Here is a 7599-nt window from a genome sequence, read left to right on the forward strand (position 1 = left end):
AAACTATGACTTCTTTTTCAATTTTCGGATGACATGCTAAACTATGACATTTTTTCCAATTTTCGGACGACATACTAAACTATGACAAAGACTTTATTTTCTTTGCAGGTTTAATTACAATGGCCATTCATCATGGCCCCAGCATCTTCCAGGTATTTCTGATCACCTCTAACTCACATGACTCCAGGATTGAATGGCAGTGAAACGTCTGAGGAAGGATGTCAGGACTGTATTATAAGTACCTGATCAGTGGTGTTGTAGACTCCATCGTCTATTTCAGGTGCTCTTTAAGTACAAATGAGTTCAGTGAAATACCACACTTTTTAGTTTGCTTTACTTTTTCAAGCATCCAACATCAAAATAGTTTAGTAGTGGGCGCCACAGTAGTATGTGGACTCATAGTATAGAAAACATGATAAAATAATCCTTCATTGATTCCACAGCAGGATAATATGCAGTGTTACAGCAGCAAAGAGGTCAAAGCAAATATCTTGTCAGTTTCTCCTCCTGTGGTTTACTGTGAGCAGTGATGGTTATAGAGTCTGCCAGCAGCAGGATGAAGATCTGTGGTCTTCCTCATCACCAGAGAAGCAGCTGTCCAGTGCTGTGACAAGATTCCACTGGTCCTCCATCGGGGATGACAGCTTCTCCCGTCTCCAACCACCTCCACTGGGTCCAGGGATCGTCCAGGAGAGAGCCGGGAATACTGCTACATAGAAGACAACACATAGTACAGTATGATGAGTGGAGTCACAATTTAGTATGATGTTGTAGTGATATTTTGGACGACATGCTAAAGTATTACATTTTTTTTGGTATTTTTGGACCACATACTAAAGTCTTACATTTTTTTTTTTGATTTTCAAACAGACTAGACTATTACATTTTTTTCAATTTTTGGACGACTTACCAAAGTATGATGTTTTTTTGGTAATTTTGGACCACATACAAAACTATGACATTGTTTTTGATTTTCAGACGATAGACTAAACTATGAGGTTTTTTTTGGGTGGCGTTTTGGTGAGTTTTTGGAGACTAATAAATGCAGTGCTTGTAAAAATAAATACCAGAAGAACCCCAACCAGCCAGTTAGAATGTCTGTTGGATGGAGGTGGAACATCATCTGGTTTTCTTCTGCTGGAGGAGACGACCTGCTGACGGAACACAAATACAACATCTGATGAAGTACACAAATTAATGTGTCAAATGGATTTCTGTACTATACAATAAAGATGAACTCTGAATTATTTACCTGTTTGTCGTCTCTTCGTTCTTCTCCTGTTGCTTTTATTGGGCAGCGACCCTTCGTCACATTACTGCCACCAGTTGTCCATCAGTGAAACTGCATGAGGCTACAGGGAGGATTGTTTATCTCTTCACACTCATGCAACCGTGTGACAACAAACACAACAACCCACAACAGCAAGGTTCTGCACGTTCACTAAATGGAATCTAAAACCTTCGTAACGTCATGTAGCCAAGTGGGTCATTACATTCCAGTTGTAAGTAACAAAAAGGTCTCCTCTGCTCTGCGTGAAGACGTGATGATTAGAAAATGATGCAAAACCAGACCAAAACAAAATTCAGAATTACAGGGAGCTACAGCATCGTCAGGGCAACTGAGCTCCTCAAAATACGATACTAAACCAGAGACACAAAACTAAAGAAAAGAGAAAAGATTAATCCAAAATCACTGTAAAGAGACACAATCTTACTGCAAAACAAAACTAAAGTACCATTAGGAGATGTAAAACCACCACAGAGAAATGCTAAACGATGACTAAGAGACACGAAATCACTGCAACAAGACACAAAACAATTGAAGAGACACAAAAAACCTCTGCATAGACAAAGGATCATTGTAAAGACAAAACAACCATCAGAGAAATAAAAGTGCAAAGAAACGTAAAAAACACTGCAGAGACATGAAACAATCACAAAGACGTAAAGATTTGCAAAGAGAAACATGATCAATCCAAAGAGATGCCAAACCACAAAAAAGACACAAACTGCAGACAGCAGTAATAAAACTCAGTCTGGAGGTTTAAAAATGACGTTTAATTTCTGCTAAGTTCTACTCGTCCACCATCAGCTGAAAATCTGAACTCATGAACGTTGGATCGTTGGGTTTCCTGTTTCCTACTAGCTAACCATGCTAACGTTGTGATGTTTGATCTGAAAACCAGAGGAGCTTCAGATGGTTGAATTCTGGTTCAGTCTGGAAGCTGCTGAAGATCAAACCCTCAGATCTGGATCTTCTGCTGGTCTGTCTGGACGTCTCTCTGCTTCCACTTCAGTTCTTTTATACATGAACCAGCTTCTCTCTGACAGAACCTCTAGATAACCTCTACAGAACTTCCAGAGAACCTCTAGATAACCTGTACAGAGCCTCCACAGAACCGCTAGAGAACCTGTATAAAACATCTAGGTGACCTCTATTGAACCTCTAGATAACCTCTATAGAAAATCTACAAAACATGTAGATAACCTGTATAGAACATCTAGATAATCTCTATAGAACCTCCAGAGAACATCTATAGATCCTCTAGATAACCTCTGCAGAACCTTTAGATAATCTCTAGAGAACCTCTAGATAACCTTTAGATAACCTCCACAGAACCTCCTCAGTGAGGCAGCAGCTGATCAGACTCTGACCTGACAAATTGATGATACTTCCTGTCTGGTAGCAGAACGTTCCTTCTGGAGAACCCAGACTTCCATCACAACACGTTGAGGGCAACAAACCAGCAACTGTCACCTTCCTCCACTGTTCCCTCTAAGCTGCGCGCGTGCGCAATTGCGCACTGCTGACACGGTCTCCGCGCACAGAAAATCTGCACTGCGCACAAAAAAAAAATCCAACCTAAATTGTAAATAAAATAAACAGGTAACAATTCATTCTGTGCTATTTTTCAGTGTGAGTCAGTGAGTGACCGGTGACTGGCTGCTGCAGCCAATGATGCGATTCACATACGTATTTACCATAGACTGTATATAATGGTATTTACGCAGCTAACCAACGTCAGGCGTCCTTATGTGCAGCCACCGTTGTTCTCATAGATATGAATGAGTAGATAGGACACGCCCCTTTGAGCTGCGTGCTACAGCGAGGCTAAGCTAGTGGGGGCAAAGTTTCAGAGCATTCTGTTGATGTAGACGGCGTGAAAACGGAAACAACAAGTATGCCGGCTCACTGTGCTGCATACAGTTACACACTACGTCGTACGATTGAGACAAGGAAACTTGGAATGACTTTTCATAGGTAAGAATAGTTTTTGGCTCTTTTTTCATTATGAAATCTTGTTGAGAGCTTCCAGTCTATGAGAGCTAACTAGTTAGCCACTAGCAAAACGCTAAGGCGAGCTAGCAGCTTGACAAGCAAATACCAGACGATTAATAGTAGCTGTAGTATAGTTGTACAAGCAGTAGTAGTAATACTAAAAGTACAAGCAGCAGTAGTAGTATAAACAGCTGTTAGAGTCATAGAAGTAGTATCAGCATTTGTAATAGTATTACAAGTTGTAGTAGCAGTGCCAGTATCAGCAGCAGTAGTGTACTATCACTACTACTAGTAGTAGTCACATTACTATTACTACCACCAATACTACCAATAGTAGTTATAAAGCCTAACTCATGTATATCCAGATTACCATCTATGTTCTTCCTCCAAACCCATTTTATGATTGGGATTACAGGCAGTTCTTTAGGACTGCTCACATTCGTTGAAATGTTACTAAACAAGGTTATACTTATCAAATTAAATAGCTCTGGTCTCCAGTATATTGGTGAATTCGGTTCTTTGTACTTAATTTATTAGCATGATTTCTTTTTAATATGTTGTGTACAGACTTAATTACTTCTCTGTCTACTTTTCTTACTCCATGTAGGTTTCCCAGAGACTATGGGTTGAGGAGGAATTGGAAGTTTGTCAGTTTAGACCTGGTGTCATTCCATCAGTGTTAAACTTCCCGGCTCATCTTGGAAGAGTACGTGCCAGAAAGACCACGACCAAGCAGCCTTGAGATCTTAGGCAGCGTCTCCCTGAGGTGGGTGTCAACAGTGTTCACAGTCAGGTCTGTGGTAATCCCATCAAAAAACAAAACAGAAAAAAATCTAGATTATAAATCAACATGTAACCAAAGCACTCTGTGTATAACGCCATAGTATAGGATGTAGTTCAGAAAATGTCAAAATATAGTATGCTTTACTCAAGAATAACATAGTATGGCCTGTAGTTCATAGTACAGCATGTTGACAAGAAAAAAAAACAAAACATAGATTATTATGTGGTTCAAAAAGCGCAAAATGATAGAATGTTGCCTAAAATTGTCATGTATGATACGTGGTTCAAAAAGTGTCATAGTGCAGTATATTGTCAAAATAGTATGTAATTCAAGAAAACATCAGAGTATAATATGTCATCTAAAAAATGCCATAGAGTAATAATTTCATTGCACAAGTAAAAGTATAGTAACTTTCAAAACTGTTCGAATTCTTATATGTTGCTAAAAAAACAAAAACTAAAAAAAAACATCACAGTAATATGTCAATTAAAAAAGCCTATAGTATAGCGTGTCGCCCAACAAACATCATAGTATAGCATGTCGCTCTAAAAACGTCACAGTATAGCCTTTAGTCCACAGCTGTCAGTAGGTGAGGAGCAACACAAAAACAGTCCAAACGCTGGTTTCCAGAGGGTTAGACGAGAATTTATTTGAAAGAGTAAATTTACAACAACACAACATGTGAGGGGGTTAAAAACAAATGGGTGTTAGTAAAATAAAAATAAATCAACAGAACTAAAAGTGAACTTCATGTTGACATTGATGGACATTCCAACCAGGAACAAAGTAAAAGATAATCAATACAAAAAACACCTCTTCCTGTTCACCTCTTAAAACCCAAAAACACACCGCAGTAGCATCCTAAACTAAAACTACCAATGGGTTCCCTGTTTTCCTTTCTGAACAATTCAAAGGTCCCTCTCTATCTCCCCACACATCCACCAACCACTGGAACACATCTCCAAAGTTCTACTGGGCCAGCTCAGCTTCCCCTCAGAAGAAGTGGCGCCACCTGCCAGATGAAGGAACCTTTTGAGAGGCAGCTGGCATCGTGATTGGACTGTACTTTGGTCTGTTCCAGTCCAGCTTCAGCTCCAGAGACGGCAGGCGGGACGAGTCAACGGAGGCCGGATGGACGAAGGCATGAAGCTGAGTACAATCTAGAAAGAGACATACATTGTAGAATTGTAGTAATTGTGGGCTGACTGATTTACTGATTATCAGTATTTTATTTTTTACTGATTTACGGTAATAAATACATTTAAAAATGGCGCTACTTTGGCTCTGAACCTTTATCTACCTGTGGTCGCTCTGTCTTCTGGAGTGATTTGATTGGTTATACGTCACGAATAAAACTCCTTTAACTTAACATCTGTAAACAAAACAAAAACATATCAACAAAGTTTTCTGTTAGAGTTTGTGTTCTTCTAAGTTTAACTCCAAGATTTTAAATACTTTCATTTACTGCAAATGAATATCTACTCCAAATGTCTCACTAATAATCATTATCAGCCTTAAAAACCCACAAAACACCCCTCTATACTCCACCACACATAGTACAGTCCGGTTCCCCCTTCTATAAATCTGCTTGGAATCTTCCACTTCCTGTTTGTCAAAGTGGCCTTCTACCTGGACAGGTTTTGTTGGAGCTCATGCAACAAACATTTTGGGTAACTGCACTTTAATATGGATGGATGACACTGAATTAGGCTCTGTTTTAATGAGACTGAGTTAAGATGTGTAGCTCTGTCATTAAATAGGAAATTATTTCCAGAATTCACAGAGAAAAGTCTGAAATGTTTGCTAGGTTAGCGTCCCACATGTTCTTTGGCTCAGCTAAAGCTAACTCTCTCCAACTTCTGGATCTCTTGAGTTGCTTGTTGTTAAAATATCTTGCTAGAGGTGCTGAAGCTCAGAAAGTCTGAGATGTTTGTTCAAAATAAGCTCATTCTCAAGTCTGATCTGAACTGTCCTCTTTTGTTTGAACTTTCCCTAAACTTAGGAGTTAATGACAGAGCAGCACATCCAGACTCAGTCTCATTTATGTAGAGATTAAACTTCAGTGTCATTCATTGATGGTAAAGTGCAGTTTTTCAAATGTTTGTTGCACATGCTCCCGACCAAACCAGTCCAGGTGGAAGACGATGTGAAGAGAAAGCTCCAGAGGATGAATATCACACATTTACATTGGAAATAAATGTCCTTTAATTAGACATTGTCATGCGAAAGTTGGATTTCCCTTTAATGATGTTCAAATCTTTGTTGAATGTTTTGTTGATGTTGGTTTCTAAATGTTTTCTGACACTCGGCCCCAAAGATTAAAACCTTTTACGGCTCACAAGCTGCAACAATTCACACTTTATCAACTATCTTTCTGACTAAACTAAGATAAAAGGTGAAAAACTGCCTGATTTCTGCATCATGAATGTAAATCTTTTTGGTTTTTATGACAGTAAACTGAATATATTTGGGTTTGACATTTTATAAACCAAAACAAGAAATGAATTAGTGGAGAAAACAATCAACAGATTAATGGTCAAAGAAAATGTGTTTTCCAACATATATGGCTGAATTACTCCAACATTACAAGATACATACAATTTGAATTCAATTTTATTTATATAACACCAGTTACAGGTCAAATTGTGTCAAGATGCTTTATTTTTATATTTTTTGTCATATTTAAAATATGACAAAGTAAGAAATTTAAACCTCTTGACTAATCCAATTTATTATTTAGTTTTTAAGAGACTAATTGACAATTAAAATAAGTTTCTCCACTAAAACTAATAAACATGAGGTCAAATAGAAGGAACAGTTTTAAATACTGCAGTCCCACGACGACAAGAATAAAGTTTGTCAACAAAAACTAAATCTGCTGGTGGATTCCATTAAAGTCCTAATAAATGATAATAAAGTGTGATACTAAAGGTTTGTGGTACTAAAAATGTCAAAGTAAAGATATCAAGTTGAACATCTGGATGGAGGTTGATAAAAGTCGACCTTCTTTCATTTCTCTGGAGCGACTCCATGGATTTTATGGATGGTGGTTAAAGACCTGCTCTTCTAGTGGTCTTCCTTCTAGTCGCTGTAAAAAGTCAGTCCATCCTGGCTGACTTCAACACCTCTTCATGACAACTTGTCCTGCCTCGGACCTGGTGGAAACTCCAGAAACTCGGGAAAACCTGTTGAGACTCGAGGAACTCGTGGAGACTCGAAGAACTCGTGGAGACTCGAAGAACTCGTGGGGCGGGGGAAGGTGTGGTGGGTGGTGAGGGGAGGTGGGGGAGTAGAGGGGGGAGGCCGCCACCCACCTCCCCGCCTACTCTCCGCCCTGACTCCACCCAGACTCCGCCTTGGCTCCACCTATGTGGTCACTTCAGGAACTACGATGCCAAAGGGACGACGAATTTATTTCTTTGTATCTGATCTGTAGCTCAGTGAGTTAAGGATTTGCCTATGGAGCTGCAGGTCGCTGGTTCAAGACCAGACCCTTCTTAAGTTTTATCAAAATCCTGACAAAGACAAAGAAAGA

At 39.2% G+C, this 7599-nt stretch overlaps 2 long non-coding RNA genes across 2 annotated transcripts in view; both read left to right on the plus strand.

Annotated features, from left to right (window-relative positions):
* Nucleotides 1-2345, plus strand: part of LOC129347680 (uncharacterized) — a 15896-nt gene extending 13551 nt beyond the window's left edge. The window contains exon 4 of the long non-coding RNA XR_008599885.1: nucleotides 587-2345. This is a non-coding gene — a long non-coding RNA (uncharacterized LOC129347680). The remainder of the gene's footprint in view (nucleotides 1-586) is intronic.
* A 36-nt stretch (nucleotides 2346-2381) lies between these two features.
* Nucleotides 2382-5335, plus strand: LOC129347681 (uncharacterized). The gene is made up of 3 exons (XR_008599886.1): nucleotides 2382-3262; nucleotides 3888-4046; nucleotides 4979-5335. It is a non-coding gene; the product is annotated as an uncharacterized LOC129347681 (long non-coding RNA).
* Nucleotides 5336-7599: the final 2264 nt, after the last annotated feature.

The sequence above is a fragment of the Amphiprion ocellaris genome, chromosome 20, assembly GCF_022539595.1.
Source record: "Amphiprion ocellaris isolate individual 3 ecotype Okinawa chromosome 20, ASM2253959v1, whole genome shotgun sequence".
NCBI lineage: Eukaryota > Metazoa > Chordata > Actinopteri > Pomacentridae > Amphiprion > Amphiprion ocellaris.